Below are 13,803 nucleotides of genomic sequence, written 5' to 3'. Positions count from 1 at the left end.
CGTCCCAGAGCGATGCTGCGTTTCACGGGGCGAAGCCGCAGAAGAAGCAAAAGTGTTTCGGCTGCAACAAGGAGGGCCACCGGGTGGCCGACTGTCCCGAGAAGAAGAAGCCGCAGCAGAGCAAGAGGAAGCAGAAGTCGAAGGCGAACGTGGCGGATTCCGGTAGCAACCGGAAGGAAGTTTGCTTCGTGAGCGAGGCGAACCCCCAGCAGGCGCGGACGCGCTGGTTCATCGATTCCGGTGCGACGGACCATCTAGTGCGGGACAAGGAGCTGTTCTGTGAGCTGCATCGTCTGAAGAAGCCCATCGAGATCGCGGTGGCCAAGGACGGTGAAACGATCCAGGCGGAGCACTCCGGCACGGTGAAGGTGGTTGCGGTCGTGGACGGTAAGAGAGTGAACTGTACGATCAAAGACGCGTTGTACGTGCCGAAGTTGCGCTGCAATTTGTTTTCGGTGCTGCGCGTTGAACAAGCCGGGATGCGCGTCGTGTTCGAAGACGGAAAGCGACAGTGTACAGTGGTTCCGAAATCGTCGCGTGTGCTACTGTGCAGAACAAGCTGTACGAAATGAACTTTCTGGCTCGGCACGGTACGGACGATTCTTCGCTGTTGACGTGCGGTCGCGTGCGGAAGGGGTTCGTGCTCTGGCACCGTCGTTTTGGACATTTGAACGAGCAAAGCCTCAAGTGTCTGGTGCAGAAGGAAATGGTATCCGGACTCGACCTCAGTACCGCCGGGACTGACGATACCGTCGTGTGTGAATCGTGCGTTGTCGGCAAGCAAACGCGGAAGCCTCACCCACCGCGTGAAGGTCGTCGATCGTCGCGAGTGCTCGAATTGGTACACACCGACGTGTGTGGTCCTGTATCGCCGGAGGGACTCGACGGGATGAAATATTTTGTGACGTTCATCGACGACTGGACCCATTTCGTGATGGTGTACCTGATTCGCTCGAAGGACGAGGTCATGGAGTGTTTCGAGGAGTACGAGGCCTTGGTGACGGCGAAGTTCGAGCGGCCGATCTCTCGGCTGAAGTGCGACAACGGCGGCGAGTACCGGAACAAGCGCTTCGAGGGGTTCTGCAAGCAAAAGGGATCCGGATGGAGCCTACTGTCCCCTACACGCCGGAGATGAACCCGTTGAGCGAGCGCATGAACCGGACGCTAGTCGAGAAGGCGCGGGCGATGCTTGCTGATGCTGGCGTCGACAAGAAGTTCTGGGGGCAAGCCATGCTGACGGCGGCCTACCTGACGAACCGAAGCCCGACTGCTGCTCTCGAGATGAAGAAAACGCCGTACGAGTTGTGGGAGTCCAAGAAGCCGGACGTGTCGAACATTCGTGTTTTTGGCAGCGATGTGTTCGTCCACGTCCCGAAGGAGTTGCGCAGAAAGCTGGACGACAAGGCGTGGAAAGGAACGCTCGTCGGGTACTCACACAACGGGTATCGAGTCTGGGACCCCAAGAAACGGACGGTCGTCACGGCGCGCGACGTGGACTTCGTGGAGTCCGTCGCGGTGCAGCAGCAGGTCGCGCAACCCGACTCGCAGTTTGTGCCACTTGAATCCGATGAAGAGAGCTGCGTCGATGACGCGAGCTGTGCCGATGATGGAGAAGAGACTTCGGAAGACGAGTTCAGCAGTGCTGCCGATGAACCCGAAGCTGAGGAAGCTGATGGCAGCGGCCGACCTCAAAGACCGAAGAACCCTCCCGCTTGGCACAAGGATTTCGAGGTTGAGTACGCCAGTTTTGCACTCAACGCGATGAACTTCATCGAGGACATCCCGAGTTCGGTCCCTGAGCTGAAAAAGCGGGACGATTGGCACGAGTGGAGAGCTGAGATGCAAGACGCGATGAACTCCATGAAGCGCAACAACGCCTGAACGCTGGTCAAGTTGCCTGCAGGACGCAAAGCCGTTACCTGCAAGTGGGTGTTCAAGGTGAAGCGGGGCGACGCTGAGAAACCGGACCGGTTCAAGGCGAGACTAGTCGCCAGAGGTTTCACGCAGAAGCCCGGGTTCGACTACACCGAGACCTACTCTCCGGTGGCGAAGTTGGACACGCTGCGGGCGGTGTTGGCGCTGGCCAACGAGAATCGGATGTTCGTGCTCCAGATGGACGTGAAGACCGCGTTCCTGAACGGTGAGTTAGCTGAAGAGATCTACATGACCCAGCCGGAAGAGTTTCAGCAGGGGAATGGTCTGGTCTGCAAGCTGAACCGTTCCATCTACGGGTTGAAGCAAGCGTCCCGAGCGTGGAACGACCGATTCCATGGCTTCATCAGCAAACTCGGATTCGTCCGGAGCGCCAACGACATGTGTCTCTACACCCGAGGAGCTGGAGACAAGAAGCTGATCCTGGTACTTTACGTCGACGACATCCTCCTGGCCGGAACGTCGTTGAAAGTGCTGGAAGCGGTCAAGCAGAAGCTAACCGAGGAGTTCGAGATGACGGACGAAGGTGAGATCAAGCAGTTCCTAGGAATGCGCTTTGAACGTGACAAGCTGAAAGGAGTTCTGAAGATCAGTCAGCGCGACTACTTCGATGGCCTCCTGAAGCGTTTCCGGATGGACGGCTGCAAGCCGATCTCGACACCGATGGGGCACCGGCTGAGGCTGGTGAAAGGAGAGGAGAAGCTGAGAACGTCGAAGCCCTACCAGGATTGCCGAGGATTCTCGAGACTGCAAGCGCCTGAAGCACGTGGACACCAAGTTCCACTTCCTGCGGGAGCTGGTGCAGCAGAGGACGATCGAGATCAAGTTCGTGCGCTCAGCGGAGCAACAAGCGGACATCATGACCAAAGGTCTATCGGCAGCTGTCTTCAAGGATCTTCGCGCCAAGCTGGGATTGGAGGAGACGTGCTGTGATTGAGCAGGGGTGATAAGTTGGCAACCACCGCACTTTGTTTGCCCCTACGACGCTCAAGCCCACTGGGCACACGCGGGCTGCTGCTGTTTGACAGCTGCACTTCCGCTACCAGTCTGTGACAAAACCAAACGAGAATACACGCTATTTTTCTATTCGCTAAGTTAAACCGCGTGTTTTATTATTCCGGCCTCCCCGAAACCTCTTTAAAAAGATGACACATAGATAACATTCTACATAAAGCAGTGCAGACTAAATTAGGTGGAAACATTGCCTTGTCGTCGAAATATTTTTTTGTTCGAAATACGGTGAAACCTCTTTTTACGCGGTGCGTTACGTCTATCTAAATTGTCGATTTCTCTGGAACGACGCAACATTCTTGAAATCTTTTATAAGCAATTTGTAGATTTTGTTCAGATCTACAAAACGCCTTTTGAAGCGGGAGCGGCCGTGGCTGACTGGTCATGGTATTCGCTTTGTAAGCGAATGGTTCTGGGTTCGATTCCCATCTGCTCCCAACGAGAAAGTTAAGAACACATAAATTGAAATATGAATATGAACGAAAAATCAAAGTCGCTCGAGGCGGGGTTCGATCCTCCGTCCTTTGGATTGGTAAGCAAAAATGCTAACCACTAGGCCATGACAAATTGGTGAGCGTCGACTGGAATTAGGAATACTGTTGCAGAGAGCGAGTTGTGGCGCTATAACCACGGCAAATAGTGTCCAGGGCATTCGTGGAAATACAATGTCCCATCCCAGAGGGTCCCGGAGTACCAAACCATCTTAGCATGGTGCTCCCAACGAATACAACCAAATCTCGGAGCATATGGTGGTGTGTCCCCACGCTTCTTCCTCCCCTGTCGATTCAGATTTGTGTTGTTGTTCGAACACTCTGTGCTCAAACTCAACCCAATTACGAGTCATCTCTGCGATACGGTTTTACGCAGTAGACCTGGCTGCTTTAACGCTTGTGATGTTTCAATGCATTCTAATGCAATGGCGCACTACAAATGTTAATAAATGACAAGAAGAGTGCTAGGCGTCATCTAACCTAAGGCACTCTCCAGGATCCCTTCGAAAGATTGGCTGCGCTAGGGTCTGATTAGATTAGATTAGATTAGATCTACAAAACACCTTTTGAAGCGAGGGATCGAAGTAATCTGGGAGCGTGAACAGACGTATATTTTTTCCGCTGTCATATTTTTGGAATTTGATTTTTTTTTAAAACGTTCGATTTCAATTTTTAAACCGGAGTTCCTGTACAATTTTAATGGTGGTAGCGGTTGAGGAAAATCAACTTCTCGTCGGCTTGATGCTCTTCATGGGGGTGACGATTACACGAATAAGAAGGCAGGATCAGCAACAGCTGGAGCACTTTATGAAGTGGTCATCATGCTCCTGTTCCAATCTACCAATCCGGCCAGCAGTAGTAGACTAAATGCATCGTGTGGTGAGAAGTACCAACTTGCGGCGTCTTATGCCTTTGCTGCCGGTCGAGCTGTACCAGGATTGCTGCTGGAAGAACTGAAACCTTGATTGTTGCTGCCCGCTTCTTTACTGTAGTCCTGTTCAAGTCCAGAAGTCTTAGAAGAATTACGATTAAAGTGGCTTTTGATGATAAGTCCAAACCCTGCTGGAGCTGTTGAATCTTGACTTGGTGAGATCTATCCATTTTATCTATCATTATTTGATAGATTATTTTATTCTCTTATTTCATATAATATTCTATTGATCAAATGATGTATCCATATTATCCCATTCCCACCTTCCTTTTCTCCTATCCACATTTCCTCCCCCTCCCCTCCCCCCCACCCTGCCCCTAAATATTATTATCTGCCAAATTTACACTTACACACCACACCACAACTGTTTCGGAGCGTTTGGTACGGTATGTCCACGCATCCTTCCTCCCCTGATGATTCTGTGAAATGTGATCCGTTCACAGAATCTGTCTCTGCGGTTAATGCAACGCAGTAGGCCTGGCCGCTTTAATTTTTGCTATACATTTTCGGGGTAACTCGGATGTACTGTAATCATTAATATTGACAAGAAAGGACTTGAGGCGTAATCTTACCACAAGTTCTTCCAGGATGCTTTTTTCGGACTGGCTGCGCTTGTGTTCGATTGGATTAGATTAGATTAGGAAAACATCCCAAGATCAGTCCCATAGGGACGTGGTGTTACATCGTGCTGCCATCTGGTTTTTTTAAGTGCAAGAGTGGAAAAGTGCTGAGTCATCGTTTAAAAATAGACGGCGTTCTATCTCGCCCAGCAAAATGAAGTCGATGAAGTAGTCGGTTTCGATAGAGAAAAAGTGGAAAACATGCACGGAGAAAAAAGAATTCCCAAATCGTTCATGAAAATGGGAACCTTGAACAATGTGTTCAAATCCCATGGTACGATTTTGAAAAACGTACCATGAAATTCGAACACTTTGTTCGTGGTTCCCTTTTTCATGAACGCTTGTTCACGATTTTGGGAACTCTTTTATCTCCGTGTGGTCTAAAAATAGCGACGCCATCCCCCTATTCCCTGACAGACCTTAGAACATGTCAGAACGGTTCGGTTCCGTACAGTTACTGCAAAATACAGTCTAGTTTTAACGCGAATAAAAAGTTTCTGTTAAATACAGTTTCGTTTTGTATCGTAACAAAAAGTTGTTTACATTTACCGGGAAAGAAAATGCGTCATGATCAAGCAGACGTTTTGATGTGCGCAATTATTTGTCTTTACAGCAGGAAGACGACTCCCACACCTGGAATGCACCAAGGCCAGGACTTCCCCATCCGATGGAAAGTTGGAGCAGATGGGAATCATCCGCTAACAAAGCGGATAGCTTAACCTTTCGGAAGTCGCGTAAAAAAAAATACACGAGCAGTCGCGTCGTGTACTTTGTACACATTTCAGAAATTTCAAAATAATTTGAAAACTACTGTCCTTAGAACCAAACAATGTTCTACAAAGTTGTAGGGTAGGTCTTATAGAATGCCATGAGTGACCAGACCAACTTTCAGATTGTCCCGGTGGCCCCCGGGGATGTTCCGGAGGAGGGACAATTCCGGAATTCTGGTCCACCGGACATGATGGGTATCAAACTTCAAGATTTTCAAAGATAAACAAGACTATTGAGATTTTGAGGACCATGAGTGACCTGACCACCCTCCAGATTGTCCCGGTTACCCCCGGGGATGTTCCAGAGGAGGGACAATTCCGGAATTGTGGTCCTCCGGGCATGATGGGTTTTAAACTTTAAGATTTTCAAAGATAAACAAGACTATTGACATTTTGAGGTCCATTAGTGATCTGACCACCCTCTAGATTGTCCCGGTGACCCCCGGAGATGTTCCGGAGAAGGGACAATTCCGGAATTGTGGTTTACCGGACATGATGGGTATCAAACTTCAAGTTTTTCAAAGATAAACAAGACTATTGACATTTTGAGGACCATGAGTGACCTGACTACCCTCCAGATTGTCCCGGCGACCCCCGGGGATGTTCCGGAGAAGGGACAATTCCGGAATTGTGGTCCTCCGGGCATGATGGGTTTTAAACTTTAAGATTTTCAAAGATAAACAAGACTATTTATATTTTGAGTTCCATGAGTGACCTGACCACCCTCCAGATTGTCCCGGTTACTCCCGGGGATGTTCCGGAGAAGGGACAATTCCGGAATTGTGGTCCACCGGACATGATGGGTTTTAAACTTTAAGATTTTCAAAGATTAAAAAGACTATTGACATTTTGAGGACCATGAGTGACCTGACCACCCTTCAGATTGTCCCGGTGACCCCCGGGGATGTTCCGTAGGAGGGAAAATCCGGAATTCTGGTCTTCCGGGCATGATGGGTATCAAACTTCGAGATTTTCAAAGATAAACAAAAACTTTAATATTTAGAATCCATTGGTAAATTGACCAACCACCGGATTGTTCCAGAGACACTCTCCCCCCCCCCCTCCATCCCTCCCTCCCTTTTGAACAATTTTCCATATAAAAAAATCTGCGTAGCAATCGCCATCAATTGATTGAAAAATCTTCAATGAAATAGAAGTGCCTCCAACTAAAATCAATTCTAGATTAAATCTTCAAAACAACCTATCCCTCATGGGTTTCCTATGCAGATAGGGCCTTTTGAAAATTTAATCGAGAATTCAAAGTAGGGCGTCCAATTTTCCCGGGTTCTGAATTTTCCGGGAAACGGGAAAAATATTTTTGAAAACCCGGGAATTTCTGGGATCCATGGAAATTTTTAAAACAGTAATTAAATTTATGATTTCAAATATTTGTCATGTTTTTCAAGCTTAAAATCATAGCATTAGAACAATACCATTCATTGTTAATATTCTACACTTCAATCTAAACAAGAATAACAGTTTTTAGATAGCTTGAAAGATTTGTTTTGTTCTTTGTTGTGCTTTAGTTTCTAATCTAATTTCTAATCCAATATGATTCAAATTAAATAAGTCCCTTAAAAATATGTTTTTTGGTATGGCATGACTAGAACAGCCTTAAAAAATCTTTTTAAATGCCTAAAATAACAAATAAAAATACAACAAATAAATTTAAACCAGACAATTAAATTTTAGATAAGTTTAGACATTCATGTTTTATATAAAAAAATATTTTACAAAATATCTTAAGTCGCTATTGCCAACTAGGGAAAATCGGGACTACGTCTCAGTAGGTACAGGAGATTTTAGACCAATTAATTTGAAGAGCGGTGTACTAATTGTTCTGTTCTGTTTTTGTTTTAACTGAAATCAATAAAAAAAATCAAAACGTTATGCAAAAAATTGACAAAACATTCGATACATTCGCCTTTATTTGCCAAAAAATTTTCATGAAAAATAATTTAAATTATATTATTTTTTCAATTTAAAATCATGAATATACGTAGTCTTTTCAACAATTTTGCTTTATAAGTCAAATCAATGCTGATAAAAACTCTGGTTTTATGTTTAATTTTTTTTATCGTTGTTCATATATTTCCACAACAAAATCTGAATTTCCAGACCAAAATTTGAATTTTTTTCTAATTTCGGGACAAAATACAAAAATCCTGGGATTCATGAATTCCCGGTTTTGGAAAAATCCCGGGGATTCCCGGGATGGAAGCACTAATTCAAAGTGCATTTTCCTGCTTTGATTATTATCTTTTACATGTTTGGGCTCCATTAGAAATATTTTCAATATTAGTTAAACTTAGTCAAAAATTTAGTCAAAAATATGTCTCATCAATATTATATTTTTGTGAAACTATTGATTATAAAACACTGTTCTCATATATTATTCGGACCCTTAGAAGAAAAGTGCTGGTAATCATTGAAGTTTGCTTATTCTCAAGCATTACGTTACGTTTTCACAAAACTCGAAGTGTAAAGCAATATTTGGCCTTTCAGCACCTCGGGGTTTCATAAGTTGTTACCTGTTGTTTCAGAAATTGCAAAATAGATCAAGCTGTCCAAATGCTTATGTGTCGTGTTTAGATGTTGCTACAGTTATGAATTTACTAATACCATTTTCAACATAAAGATCATTCATGATGTCCAAAATCATTTTTGGACTAATCTGGCCACTTTTAGACTGATTCCAGGTACTCCGTTGTAATCTGAAATATCAGAGTACCAATATTCGGTTCCAAAATGGCTAGGTCAACTCAAAAATGATTTCGGATATCATAGGTGTACTTTATGTTGAAAATTGTGAACTTTAACAAAAATATCGCCTAATCAAAAATAATTCTGGAATATCTGCGTGGTTGGCCACATTCCTGGTTTCACCGGGGTTACTGGACCCGGTTCCAAAGTGGCCAGGTCGGTCAAAAACTGATTTTGGACATCATGAGTGTACTTGATGTTGAAAATGGTGAACTTTGACATTGACAACTAAACTCCCAAGCTCGAGAAAAGGGGGAATTTCCATACAAATTCCCCCTTTTTTGTCGAGCTTGGGAGTTTAGGTTTTTATATTGTTTGATCAAAAATAATTCTGGAATATCTGGAAATCTATTCTTGAGTATTTCTCAAATAAATAACGCCGACGCGTTGAGTTCTGTTGTCCGAAACGGCCGTTGCAAATATTTTTCAAAGTTTATGTCGCCCCGCCTCTTTTACCTTCAAAAATGGTTCGAATAATCAGGGGACAATTTTTTTTTCATGAAACTGGAAAATCTCAATGGAAATAGAAGTCAAATCTACTCAAAACAATCTGAAACGCCTTTTTCTGCACTAATTATCATATTTAGCTCATTTGGGCTTGTTAAATAAAATTTTCGTCAATACTAAGAATTATTGGAAACTTATGATTGCTAAACCATTGAACAGGTGAATAATGCATTTCAAAACAGTTTTTTCATTGAAATGTTGAAACCGTAGCCTGTAATTTCAATTTCCTAACCCCCACCCTCCCCCCATCTGCTGACCGTATAATTTTGCGTTGTTCGAAATATGGTTGGCCAGAAGGGTGACAAGAAAAAAATAAAAAAATATGTAAAATCTTAAGAGTTACCCCCTGGCTCGATTCTTTAGTAATAAGCAACTGTGCCAATTTTGAGCCAAATCGGTTAACATTTAGGGGTCGCTTTTTATTGTTGTAGTTTGTATGGGGAAAATCGCGAAAATGTATGGGGAAAAACATCGCTTCAGGATTTTGGCAGCAGGTGGCGCAGTTTTCGCCCAACCAAATTGTGGACCACAATTCCGGAATTGTGCCTCCTCCGGAACATCCCCGGGAGTCACGAGGACAATCTGGAGAGTGGTCAGGCCACCCATGGACCTTAAAATGTACATATTCTTGTTTATCTTTGAAAATTATGAAGTTTGATACCCATCATGTCCGGTGGACCACAATTCCGGAATTGTCCTTCCTCCGGAACATCCCCGGGGGTAACCGGGACAATCTGAAGGGTGGTCAGGTCACTCATGGTCCTCAAAATGTCAATAGTCTTGTTTATATTTGAAAATCTTGAAGTTTGATACCCATAATGTCCGGTGGAACACAATTCCGGAATTGTCCCTCCTCCGGAACATCCCCGGGGGTAACCGGGACAATCTGAAGGGTGGTCAGGTCACTCATGGTCCTCTAAATGTCAATAGTCTTGTTTATCTTTGAAATTTATGATGTTTGATACCCATCATGTCCGGTGGACCACAATTCCGGAATTGTCCATCCTAAGGAACATCCCCGGGGGTAACCGGGACAATCTGGAGGGTGGCCAGGTCACTCATGGTCCTCAATATGTCAATATTCTTGTTTATCTTTGAAAATCTTGAAGTTTGATACCCATCATGTCCGGTGGACCACAATTCCGGAATTGTCCTTCCTCCGGAACATCCCCGGGGGTAACCGGGACAATCTGGAGGGTTGTCAGGTCAATACTGGTCCTCCAAATGTCAATAGTCTTGTTTATCTTTGAAAATCTTGAAGTTTGATACCCATCATGTCCGGTGGACCACAATTCCGGAATTGTCCCTCCTACGGAACATCCCCGGGGGTAGCCGGGACAATCGGGAGAGTGGTCAGGTAACTCGTGGACCTCCAAATGTCAATAGTCTTGTTTATCTTTGAAAATCTTGAAGTTTGATACCCATCATGTCCAGTGGACCACAATTCCGGAATTGTCCCTCCTCCGGAACATCCCCGGGGGTAACCGGGACAATCTGGAGGGTTGTCAGGTCAATAATGGTCCTCCAAATGTCAATAGTCTTGTTTATCTTTGAAAATCTTGAAGTTTGATACCCATAATGTCCGGTGGACCACAATTCCGGAATTGTCCCTCCTCCGGAACATCCCCGGGGGCCACCGTGACTTTCCATAGATTGGCCAGGTTATTCATGGTATTCTATAAGACCTCTCCTAAAATTTTGTTGGACATTGTTTGCTTCTTAGAGCATTAGTTTTGGAATTATTTTCAAATTACTGCAAATATTTTATATTTGCACAAAAGCAGCTCACACGAGCAGTCGCGCCGGTGTACTTTGTACACTCACCCAAAATTTTTTTTTTCAAAAAATCATTAAAAATAGGTTTTACTCCAGAAATTTGACTTTTCATATGTTTTCTTGTAGAAAAATGTGTAACTTGAGCATACACCTGGGTTTCACGCATTTTGAATAAAGAAAAGACATTGTTTTTCAACAATTTTCAAAAGTTGTGTACAAAGTACACTAGCGCGACCTCCCGAAGGTTAACCAGTCGGCAAAGCCTGCTATCTGCTGCCTGATTTTGTTACACACATTTTAGTACCGTCATCAGGGGTTACATTGATTTTGGGGGGTGTCACCCCTGATGACAATATCTTCAAAGTAATTGAATCTATCGATATGCGTTTTGAATCATCCATATAAATATGGTCTACAAAAGAATTTACAACAAAGTTTATCTACTTTTACATTCAAATTGTTTCAGGTCAGGAAAAAAAAAACTTCCCCGCTTTCCAGTCTTGTTTCTGTAATTACTTGGCTTGTTTGAAACTCAATAACCTACATTTGATTCAGTCATCTACACACTGTGCCAACATGGCAATGCAGAATGTTGTTGCGTCAGTTAATAGAAATGCTCAACTAAACTCTATAATCGAGCTAGTGTACTTCATTTTGGCTCCCTCACGCTCAATCACGGCCGGAACATCCAACGCTCAACGCTGTACAAAATTTAGTCCCAAAATTTGCAAAACTACGCGCCCTACCCAATCTGCATCTAATTTGCACTCCGGACATGTTGTTGGCGGTGACGCACTCCATTAACAGCTCATCAAGCTGGGAAGTGTGGTAATTATCCGGTGGTTCGTCGGACGTAATTGATGTTTAGAGTTTGGGGGGTTATTTGACAGCGGAGAATGCTACGGAATTACTCAACATTGTTAGTTAGGAGAACAGCTGTTTATTTGTAATTCTATCATAATTTCAGAGTTTGCAAAGACACAATTGTATGTGTAGTTTTGGATAAAAAAATGAAACATTTGTTTTTATTAATGGATGGTTTCAAATGCTCTGTTGAAGTTACAATATATCTCATTTTTTTCATGAAAGCACACTTGGTGTGAGTGTGAAACCCGGGGTTCATCAACCCCCATTTTCCCCCCACAATTTCACATTGTTCGGAAAAGCGGTACCCGGAAATGGCCAGTAAAATTAACGCACCGATGATTGTGCAATCGTGAATGCTAATTTATTGCATAATGCGGTGCCGGGGACATTGTTATGCAAATTTTTGCCTTCCACCAATATGCCGCAGCAGCAGCAGCAACAAAACCAAACCCCGGGTGACATTTTACCACACGTGCGCGCATTTCCACGCAACGATTTTGGGTCAGTCAAATAGTGCAAAATATGTCAATTGAAGGCTGAAATGGGGAAATGGTTGACCGATGTTTGCAGCCGAAATCGTTTCAATAACTTAACCGCAGTTTTAATTTGTGGATTTTAATGATTTTTTTTCTTTAGGTCCTTGAAGCATTCAATCAATATAAATTGACCAAGCAATTCTGGTACTGAGCAATTCTCAAGCATTTCGCTTTTTTTCGTCTCTTTGCATCATTGATTTCTCAATACAAGTCTCAATACAGATTTGGGGGCTGCTCATACAAAAGTTTTTTGAAAATATTCAGCTAAAAAAATATTATTTGGCCCTTTTGAAATGGGTAACTCACCGGCAACTCACACGAAATCGAAAAAAAGCTGCCCAAACTTTTTTTTTCGTAAAATCGCGATAAATCTTGATGCTTACATGCAAACCCCTTATGTTTAAGTGTAATTTTTTTCTAATTGTCTGCTCTACAACTTTGTAGAACATTGTTACACTCTAAATAAAGTTACTAAAACACGAAATTTCAAAATAAACGACTTTCTTCTAAATGATAAAATGACCCTTTGGGGTTCTTGCCGATTCGAAAAGTACATTAAATTTTTCATAAAATGACACGTCCCACAAAAAATTACAGTTGAGTAACGAAAAATGGCAGATTTTTTGTAACTATTTTAGTATTTTTTTCAATTAAAAATACGTTTTTTTCGGAATTCTGAGTACGCCATCAAATCTAGTGTCTAATTTTACATAAAAGTCTCTTGAACATCAAATTTCCAAAGCATCACCATTTCAAATTGCAGATTATTGAAAAAACACGTCTTTTTTCGAATGTTGAAAAAAAAACCGAACGCTCCACCATCACGAGATATCAAAAAACGGAGCTCGGATTCGTAATCAAGGACAAAAATTACCCCCTCAGAACAAAGTTTCACGCAAATCGAAAATGGGTCGATTCTGTGTGAGTTGACGGAGATTGAAATGTGAGTCGTTATTTATCAATGTGAGTCGTTATTTATTAATGTGAGTCGTTAATTATTAATATTTACACAGAAAAAAAGTTGAATTTTAGAAGGTTGAAATTTTGGTTGGTTGAATATTACCACATTTTTGAGTAATTTTACTTAAAAAATGTGAACCTGATGAAGATTTATCAGAAACTGATGAATATTCACGAAATCCTTATATAATATTACACATTTTTTGGACACAAAATCTGTCACCATTTCCTGATGAATGTTAACATTTTTTTTCTGTAAAAAGTATTTTTTTCAAAAAGACTAGAAAAATAAATTAAATTTTACTCAAGTGACTTTAGGGTCCATCCATAAACCACGTGGACACTTTTTGGCAATCTCATCTCCCTCCCCTCATTTGTTGGACAACTTTTTGTGCATTAACTTTGTATAGCATAACTTTTAATTATTTGAAAACTAAGATGCTGAAAATGCCAGATTCAGTAGATAAAAATGTCCAAAAATTCTAAGCATCAGGGTGGATTCTGCTGACCATCTCGGATCTTCCATTTTTAGGAAAATATTGATACACCAAACAAAACTTTAGGTATTTTAAAAGTTTTGAAATATTTATTTTGCGAAAAATAAATTCAACCATTTTAATCTAGCTGGAATCATTACTA

The sequence above is a fragment of the Culex quinquefasciatus genome, chromosome 3 (assembly GCF_015732765.1).
Source record: "Culex quinquefasciatus strain JHB chromosome 3, VPISU_Cqui_1.0_pri_paternal, whole genome shotgun sequence".
Lineage (NCBI taxonomy): Eukaryota > Metazoa > Arthropoda > Insecta > Diptera > Culicidae > Culex > Culex quinquefasciatus.
Note: the sequence above shows the minus strand (reverse complement) of the source record.